At 43.3% G+C, this 10,168-nt stretch overlaps 1 long non-coding RNA gene across 1 annotated transcript; it reads left to right on the top strand.

The window, feature by feature from the left end:
- Positions 1-1,770: 1,770 nt before the first annotated feature.
- LOC143809458 (uncharacterized) lies at positions 1,771-9,831 on the top strand. Its single transcript, XR_013222280.1, has 3 exons — positions 1,771-2,013; positions 2,295-2,371; positions 9,587-9,831. It is a non-coding gene; the product is annotated as an uncharacterized LOC143809458 (long non-coding RNA).
- The last annotated feature ends 337 nt before the right edge of the window (positions 9,832-10,168 follow it).

Genomic DNA, 10,168 nt, shown 5'->3' with positions numbered 1-10,168 from the left:
GAAAAACTATCGCTGTGTAGAGTCTGCCGCTCGGAACACAATGTATTCATTTTGGAATGTTCCTTAAAGAAATCATTGCGTGAATGAAAAATCAAAGTTTGATATTCCCGTAATTCGACTTGAAAGATTCTAGCCTGACATTAAATGCCATTTCTGCCTGTAGTTATAACTTATTAATAGAGTGATGTCAATTCCTTACATTCACTTTTCCTGTTCTTCTTTTTTACAGTGATTTGTCAAAGTGCAAATTTATATCCTCTCACCTTTAGCAGTGGCAGATCTGAGATACGGTCCGAGCTTTGAATCTCTAATACAAACGTATTCTCCGGTTCTTCCATTTCTTTAAAATTCTTGAATCTCAGGAGCAAATTATAATCGTTCCATACACCATTGTCATCTGTTCAATTTTTCTTCAAAAGCCATGAAGAAGCTAAAAGAAGTGATCTGATCATTCTTTAGGCTGCTCAATAGTTTCTATCAAAATGCACCAAAAGAAGACACTTCGGGACAAAAGATGACGATGTGCCCTGAAGTGTTTTCCTCTGGCGAAACTCAGCTGATACTTCATAGTCTAAAAGACACCTGTGCCTAAAGCTATGTTCATATGTTGCACTTTTTATTGCAAATTAAAATCTGTTTTTTTACAGTACCAGCAAAAGCTATGAGGTTTCATAAATCTCAGGCACACATTTGCTTTTTTTTCTAACTGAATTGGAAAACAGCTGTTTTTTATATATATGCAGAGTGTCAATTCTTTCATCGTTTTTGCAGTGTTTTTTTCACCAATTTTAAAGTGTAAATACGTTGGAAAACGCAACCCAACAGGTGGTCTTTGGCTCTTGGACAACTCTTCTTATCATTTTCACTCCTCCATCTGAAATCTTGCTGGGAGCATCTGGTTGTGGGCGGTTTATGATGAAATGATATTCTTTCCACCTCCAGATTATAGCCCTAACGCTGCTCACTGGAGCCTTTAGCAGTTTTGAAATTCTTCCGTAACCAATGCCCATCAGTATGTTTTGCAACAATAAGGTTGCAATAGTCTCGAGGCAGCTCCCTAGTTTTACCTATCAAGAGACATTTCTCGTGTGGTGTCTTGGTAATGAGACACCTTTTTATAGGTCATCAGGTGAAGCAGCTGATATTATTTTCCACTAAGTGGTAGGATTGAATTCTAATTACTGATAGATTTCATCTGGTGTTATGACTTTCCATTGCCTTTTGCACCTCTCTTTCTTCATGTGTTCAATACTTTTTTCCTGTGCCATTTCTGATTATTACTCATAATTTAGGAACATCCATGGTTTGATTTCTGTAGCTGTGTGAATTGGATGGATTGTTACTGAAATCGGGAGGAGAATTTAATGTCATTAGCACCAATGGAAATATATTTACTTGGAAAATTGGTGATGTGTTCAATACTTATTTCACCTGCGGTACATCTATTAGGCTATCACAGTCGGACTAGGGGACCCACAGGTGGTCAATGTATCGAGGAGCGTGCGCAGACGATGTTGGTCGGATGTGTGCATGAACCCATAGTATCGTTCCTCATGTGTTGACCAGGGTTGGAAAAATCTCAGAAGCAATGTGCCCAATATGACTACAAATTTTCTGCTTCCATCCACTCCAAACATCTACATTGTACTTTCCAACCATTTGTCCAACCTAGGTGCGGCACATAAACTGCAATATCTCACTATGTTCAGTATAAAATCCTCTGTTTACAGTAAGAGTATAGTGATTTAACCCTTTCTTTCATGTTCTCCATAGCTGAAGCCCAAATAACATCAATAGCAACATCTTCAATATCAACAGCTTCAATAACAACAGCTTCAATATCAACAGCTTCAATATCAACAGCTTCAATAGCACCAACTTCAATAACATCAACTTCAATAACATCAACTTCAATAACGCCAACTTCAAACACAACAACCAATATAACAACAACCGATATAACAACAACCGATATAACAACAACCTATATAACAACCACTACATCAGCAGCACGTACGTATTTAAGCCTGTAACCATTTGGCCGTATTATGATTCTAAGCATGGAATGTGTCCAATTGCTAATTTACCTAATACTATTAGAATTAATATTGTTCTTTCTACATTTGCGTTATCATACGGTAGTATTATCTTTTTCCTCTATGGCAGTATATAGCCTGAAAATGTGACAGCTTGGGAAGGATACTTTGCTTGTTACCAATGGCCCAATGGCCGAATCAACATATCCATGTATTGTGGTTATCATTGTTGTAACTTTGCATTCCTTCTTTTCACAGCATCTGTTATCCCTGCAAAAACCGCCATCGTTGCCTTCATCTCCTTATTTTTCATACTTTAGATGTCCTGTGTTTTCGTAAGTAAATATGTCATACTAGTATTTTAATGCAAATTGAAAACAATGCAAATTTGTTGCAAGGAGGTCAGTACTACAAGGGCATGTAAAAGGGACCCCTTCGCTCAGGATCTCCTTTTACGCTCTTAAAAAGGGTCGATATTGACTTTTAGGATTGCTTTTTCCAATAGGTGGCGCTAATGTCCTAGTCCTCTTCTACTCTGAAGATGCCATTTTCGAGTCTAATTTCCAAGAGGAGCATTGCATGGCTTAAACGTCTCCTCATATTGGCATGCCAGACTTGATATGTCACTCTCCACAAGGAGAAACGTTATCCCTTGGATCATAAACCATAGTGCAAAGACTTAAATATAAGTGGCTTGTAGAAGTAGTATCCAGGACTAGATACCTACAGGAAAGTCAAGAGTGTTATGACCCCAATGGCGAGGGTCTCAGAGGTACGTGGAAGTCTGCAGAATACAAAAATCCAGCTCATAGGGCAGTGGTAACTGGGTTGACCATATATCTACTCCTAACGCCAACACTAGAAGTAGCCGGGGATCATTCCTACGTTGATTCTAGATGACACGCTCCAGCCGGAGAATCTAGCTACCCCTAGTAGAGGAAAACAAAAGACCTTTCTTGCCTCCAGAGAAGGGGACCCCAAAGCTGGATAGAAGCCCCCCACAAATAATAACGGTGAGGTAAGAGGAAATGACAAACACAGAAATGAACCAGGTTTAGCACAGAGAGGCCCGCTTACTGATAGCAGAATAAAGAAAGGTAACTTATATGGTCAACAAAAACCCTATCAAAATCCACACTGGAAATTCAAGAACCCCCGAACCGTCTAACGGTCCGGGGGGAGAACACCAGCCCCCTAGAGCTTCCAGCAAAGGTCAGGATATAGATTTGGAACAAGCTGGACAAAAATACAAAACCAAAACAAATAGCAAAAAGCAAAAGGCAGACTTAGCTGATATAACTGGAACCAGGATCAGTAGACAAGAGCACAGCAGACTAGCTCTGATAACTACGTTGCCAGGCATTGAACTGAAGGTCTAGGGAGCTTATATAGCAACACCCCTAACTAACGACCCAGGTGCGGATAAAAGGAATGACAGAAAAACCAGAGTCAAAAAACTAGTAACCACTAGAGGGAGCAAAAAGCAAATTCACAACAGTACCCCCCCCTTAGTGAGGGGTCACCGAACCCTCACCACGACCACCAGGGCGATCAGGATGAGCGGCATGAAAGGCACGAACTAAATCGGCCGCATGAACATCAGAGGCGACCACCCAGGAATTATCCTCCTGACCATAGCCCTTCCACTTGACCAGGTACTGAAGCCTCCGCCTGGAGAGGCGAGAATCCAAGATCTTCTCCACCACGTACTCCAACTCGCCCTCAACCAACACCGGAGCAGGAGGCTCAGCAGAAGGAACTACAGGCACAATGTACCGCCGCAACAAGGACCTATGAAATACATTGTGAATAGCAAACGACACAGGAAGATCCAGACGAAAAGATACAGGATTAAGGATTTCCAATATCTTGTAAGGCCCAATAAAACGAGGTTTAAATTTGGGAGAGGAGACCTTCATAGGAACAAAGCGGGAAGAAAGCCATACCAAATCCCCAACGCGTAGTCGGGGACCCACACCGCGGCGGCGGTTGGCAAAGCGCTGAGCCCTCTCCTGTGACAACTTCAAGTTGTCCACCACATGATTCCAGATCCGCTGCAACCTATCTACCACAGAATCCACCCCAGGACAGTCAGAAGGCTCCACATGACCCGAAGAAAAGCGAGGATGGAAACCAGAGTTGCAGAAAAAAGGCGAAACCAAGGTGGCGGAACTAGCCCGATTATTAAGGGCAAACTCAGCCAACGGCAAGAATGTCACCCAATCGTCCTGATCAGCAGAGACAAAACACCTCAAATAAGCCTCCAAAGTCTGATTGGTTCGCTCCGTCTGTCCATTAGTCTGAGGATGGAAAGCAGACGAAAACGACAAATCAATGCCCATCCTACTACAAAAGGATCGCCAGAACCTAGAAACGAACTGGGATCCTCTGTCTGACACAATATTCTCAGGGATGCCGTGCAAACGAACCACGTTCTGGAAAAACACAGGAACCAGATCGGAAGAGGAAGGCAGCTTAGGCAAAGGAACCAAATGGACCATCTTGGAGAAGCGATCACATATCACCCAGATAACGGACATGCCCTGAGATAGCGGAAGATCAGAAATGAAATCCATGGAGATATGTGTCCAAGGTCTCTTCGGGACAGGCAAGGGCAAGAGCAAACCGCTGGCACGAGAACAGCAAGGCTTAGCTCGAGCACAAGTCCCACAGGACTGCACAAATGACCGCACATCCCTTGACAAGGAAGGCCACCAAAAGGACCTGGCCACCAGATCTCTGGTGCCAAAAATTCCCGGGTGACCTGCCAACACCGAGGAATGAACCTCGGAAATGACTCTGCTGGTCCATTTATCCGGGACAAACAGTGTGTCAGGTGGACAAGACTCAGGCCTATCAGCCTGAAATCTCTGCAACACACGTCGCAGATCCGGAGAAATAGCTGACAAGATAACTCCATCTTTAAGAATACCAACAGGATCAGCGACTCCAGGAGCATCAGGCACAAAGCTCCTAGAAAGAGCATCGGCCTTCACATTCTTTGAACCTGGTAAATACGAGACAACAAAATCAAAGCGGGAGAAAAACAATGACCAGCGGGCCTGTCTCGGATTAAGGCGTTTAGCAGACTCGAGATACATCAGATTTTTGTGATCAGTCAAGACCACCACACGATGCTTAGCACCCTCGAGCCAATGACGCCACTCCTCAAATGCCCATTTCATGGCCAACAACTCCCGATTGCCCACATCATAATTTCGCTCGGCAGGCGAAAACTTCCTGGAGAAAAAGGCACAAGGTTTCATAACAGAGCAACCAGGGCCTCTCTGCGACAAAACGGCCCCTGCTCCAATCTCTGAAGCATCCACCTCAACCTGAAAGGGAAGTGAGACATCGGGCTGGCACAAAACAGGCGCCGAAGTAAACCGGCGCTTCAACTCCTGGAAAGCCTCCACGGCAGCAGGAGCCCAGTTAGCTACATCGGAGCCCTTCTTGGTCATATCCGTCAACGGTTTCACAATGCTAGAAAAATTAGCGATAAAACGACGGTAGAAGTTAGCGAAACCCAAGAACTTCTGAAGACTCTTAACCGACGAGGGCTGAGTCCAATCAAGAATAGCTCGGACCTTGACTGGGTCCATCTCCACAGCAGAAGGGGAAAAAATGAACCCCAAAAAGGGAACCTTCTGTACACCAAAGAGACACTTTGAGCCCTTGACAAACAAAGAATTTTCACGCAAAATTTTAAAGACCAACCTGACCTGCTCCACATGCGAATCCCAATCATCAGAAAAAACCAAAATATCATCCAGATAAACAATCAAAAATTTATCCAGATACTTCCGGAAAATGTCATGCATAAAGGACTGAAAAACTGAAGGCGCATTGGAGAGCCCAAAAGGCATCACCAAGTACTCAAAATGACCTTCGGGCGTATTGAATGCGGTTTTCCATTCATCACCTTGCTTAATGCGCACAAGGTTGTACGCACCACGAAGGTCTATCTTGGTGAACCACTTGGCACCTTTAATCCGGGCAAACAAGTCAGACAACAGCGGTAAAGGATACTGAAATTTGACAGTGATCTTATTTAAAAGCCGATAATCAATACAAGGTCTCAAAGATCCGTCCTTTTTTGCCACAAAAAAGAATCCCGCACCAAGGGGGGAAGAAGACGGACGAATATGTCCTTTCTCCAGAGACTCCCTGATATATGAACGCATAGCGGTATGTTCAGGTACCGACAGATTAAACAGTCTTCCCTTAGGAAACTTACTGCCTGGGATCAAATCTATAGCACAGTCACAGTCCCTATGAGGAGGCAGTGCACTGGACTCAGACTCACTGAAGACATCCTGATAATCAGACAAATACTCCGGAACTTCCGAAGGCGTAGAAGAAGCAATAGACACAGGCAGGGAATCCCCATGAATACCACGACAGCCCCAACTTGAGACTGACATAGCCTTCCAGTCCAGGACTGGATTATGGGTCTGTAACCATGGCAGCCCTAAAACAACCAAATCATGCATTTTATGTAAAACCAGGAAACGTATCACCTCGCGGTGTTCAGGAGTCATGCACATGATAACCTGTGTCCAATACTGCGGTTTATTTGTTGCCAATGGCGTAGCATCAATACCCCTAAGAGGAATAGGATTTTCTAATGGTTCAAGAGTAAAACCACAGTGCTTAGCAAATGACAGATCCATAAGACTCAGGGCAGCACCTGAATCTACAAACGCCATGACAGGATAAGACGACAGTGAGCAAATCAAAGTTACAGACAGAATAAATTTAGGTTGCAAATTACCAACGGTGACAGGACTAACAACCTTAGCTATACGTTTAGAGCATGCTGAGATAACATGTGTAGAATCACCACAGTAGTAGCACAAGCCATTCCGGCGTCTATGAATTTTCCGCTCATTTCTAGTCAGGATTCTATCACATTGCATTAAATCAGGTGTCTGTTCAGACAACACCATGAGGGAATTTGCGGTTTTGCGCTCCCGCAACCGCCGGTCAATTTGAATAGCCAGTGCCATAGTATCATTGAGACCTGTGGGAATGGGAAAACCCACCATAACATTCTTAATGGCTTCAGATAGGCCATTTCTAAAATTAGCGGCCAGTGCACACTCGTTCCAATGTGTCAGCACGGACCATTTCCGAAATTTTTGGCAATACACTTCAGCCTCGTCCTGCCCCTGAGACATAGCCAGCAAGGCCTTTTCTGCCTGAATCTCAAGATTGGGTTCCTCATAAAGTAAACCGAGCGCCAGAAAAAACGCATCAATATCAGCCAATGCCGGATCTCCTGGCGCCAGCGAAAAAGCCCAATCCTGAGGGTCGCCCCGTAAGAACGAAATAACTATTTTTACTTGCTGAGCAGAGTCTCCAGATGAACAGGGTCTCAGGGACAAAAACAATTTGCAATTATTCACAAAATTCCTAAACTTAAACCTGTCTCCGGAAAACAGTTCAGGAATCGGTATTTTAGGTTCTGACCTAGGATTTCTGATAACATAGTCTTGTATGCCCTGCACACGAGTAGCCAGCTGGTCCACACTTGTAATCAAGGTCTGGACATTCATGTCTGCAGCAAGCATAGCCACTCTGAGGTAAAGGGGAAGAAGAAAAAAAAAAAAAAAAAACTCAGAATCTTCTTTCTTATAATCCCTCTTCTGCAACGCATTAAACATTTAATACTGGCCTGGCAAACTGTTATGACCCCAATGGCGAGGGTCTCAGAGGTACGTGGAAGTCTGCAGAATACAAAAATCCAGCTCATAGGGCAGTGGTAACTGGGTTGACCATATATCTACTCCTAACGCCAACACTAGAAGTAGCCGGGGATCATTCCTACGTTGATTCTAGATGACACGCTCCAGCCGGAGAATCTAGCTACCCCTAGTAGAGGAAAACAAAAGACCTTTCTTGCCTCCAGAGAAGGGGACCCCAAAGCTGGATAGAAGCCCCCCACAAATAATAACGGTGAGGTAAGAGGAAATGACAAACACAGAAATGAACCAGGTTTAGCACAGAGAGGCCCGCTTACTGATAGCAGAATAAAGAAAGGTAACTTATATGGTCAACAAAAACCCTATCAAAATCCACACTGGAAATTCAAGAACCCCCGAACCGTCTAACGGTCCGGGGGGAGAACACCAGCCCCCTAGAGCTTCCAGCAAAGGTCAGGATATAGATTTGGAACAAGCTGGACAAAAATACAAAACCAAAACAAATAGCAAAAAGCAAAAGGCAGACTTAGCTGATATAACTGGAACCAGGATCAGTAGACAAGAGCACAGCAGACTAGCTCTGATAACTACGTTGCCAGGCATTGAACTGAAGGTCTAGGGAGCTTATATAGCAACACCCCTAACTAACGACCCAGGTGCGGATAAAAGGAATGACAGAAAAACCAGAGTCAAAAAACTAGTAACCACTAGAGGGAGCAAAAAGCAAATTCACAACACAAGAGGCCCTTCTGACACCATTGTAATAGAAGGAACATGCTCAGATGAATGTTTCATTACTGATTTTTCAATATTCATCTCTGGACATAACACAACCATAGTCTATAGCTGATAGCCAAGGACCTTATTTTGGTGTTAAAATGGACTAAATACTAATGCGAAGAAAGCGACTATGGGTGTTGTAGACACTGAGAGCCCAAATGGACCCCAGCAGCATCATTGAGCCCATAAACCTCAACTATGTGTGATATATAAGATTTGGGAGTTTTCATTATGGACCGGTAGCTTTATGTTACGTTTTGGATGTTAGTCAACTTAGATTTTTTGCATTAAGCTTCCATGCACGATCCTTAGCTACTATAAGAGCAAGGAACAGTTACAAAATATCATCTTTCTCTTTCTGGAGAACCCAGAGATTGGAGGAACTCATTGGATTAAAAAAGAAATGTGCAATGTTTCAATTGTCCTATGGAGGCACTGTAGCGGAAGTATGCACTTACTACCAAGTAGTGTAGCTGATCCATAGTGTTCCCAGCTTACCATGATGGGAACTTTGTAGCAAAAAAATTGTCCTAGGGTGCAAAAACGCTTTATAGAGGGGCTGTCACATTAGGAACAGCTCCATATCACAAGGTGGCCTTTGAAGTCTATAAATAATCATATAATACATGGACCCTCTGAGTCTTCCAGAGTGTGAGTTACTATTATTAGGGGCTCGTTGCCTTCGGAAATACAGAGCAGAAGGGTCTTAGGTGAGGTAGTGGCCTCCATGTCATCTATGTACCTTAATAAAGTATAGTGAATGAGGTCAGTGCTCCCCAACTCTGGTCCTCAAGAGCCACCAACAGGTCATGTATTCAGGATTTCCTTAGTATTGCACAAGTGATGGAATTCTTGCCTTTCCAGGTAATGCAATGATCACCTGGGCAATACTAAGGAAATCCTGAAAACATGACCCGTTGATGGCTCTTGAGGACCAGCGTTGGGTAACACTGTGATAGGTCAACATGGACGTACAACAACCCATTACAGTTGACTCCACCAACACCCCAATAGCCCAATCATCTAACAATGTATTTTTTTTTATTTGCAATTTTTCTTCTTTAGATCCTGAATTAAATTGAAGACTCTAGAATTAAAGAACCCTCACAAAGAACCCTAGCCCTGTACAAAAACTCCGGAATATGTGTATATTATATCATATGTCTTGGTAATGTGGATATAATCAATAGTAGTGCCGTACCCCAGGTGCCAGTTTTGTAGGACTGAATCATCTCCATCCATGAAGGTGCATGTTGAAGTCTTGCCATACTGGTTCTAGAGATGCTGAGTTTCCAATGAAGCCAAGAAGGGTCTGATTGTCCACAAACCATTGATTTGTATTTTAAAATTATCTAAAAATAAATTGTCTAAAATACTTTAACGTGATACGTGTATCTGAAGGTAATCCCCAGTAATATGATGAGCACCACATTCATACATCACATATTAGAGGGTGTATGCAGCAAAGAAGAAAAATGCAGATAGCACTCACCGGTCCTTAAAACTTCATCCTTTATTCAAACTTTAAAATGTCATGGCCAGAGGGACAGGTTGCTGGGATGTGTGAGCTGGTGTAAGACGACGGCCGTTTCGCGCCACTTAGCACTTCAACAGGTCTATATAATAATGAAGCGCTAAGTGGCGCGA

Source organism: Ranitomeya variabilis, chromosome 2 (genome assembly GCF_051348905.1).
Source record: "Ranitomeya variabilis isolate aRanVar5 chromosome 2, aRanVar5.hap1, whole genome shotgun sequence".
Classification (NCBI taxonomy): domain Eukaryota; kingdom Metazoa; phylum Chordata; class Amphibia; order Anura; family Dendrobatidae; genus Ranitomeya; species Ranitomeya variabilis.
This window is presented reverse-complemented; position numbering and strand designations above follow the sequence as displayed.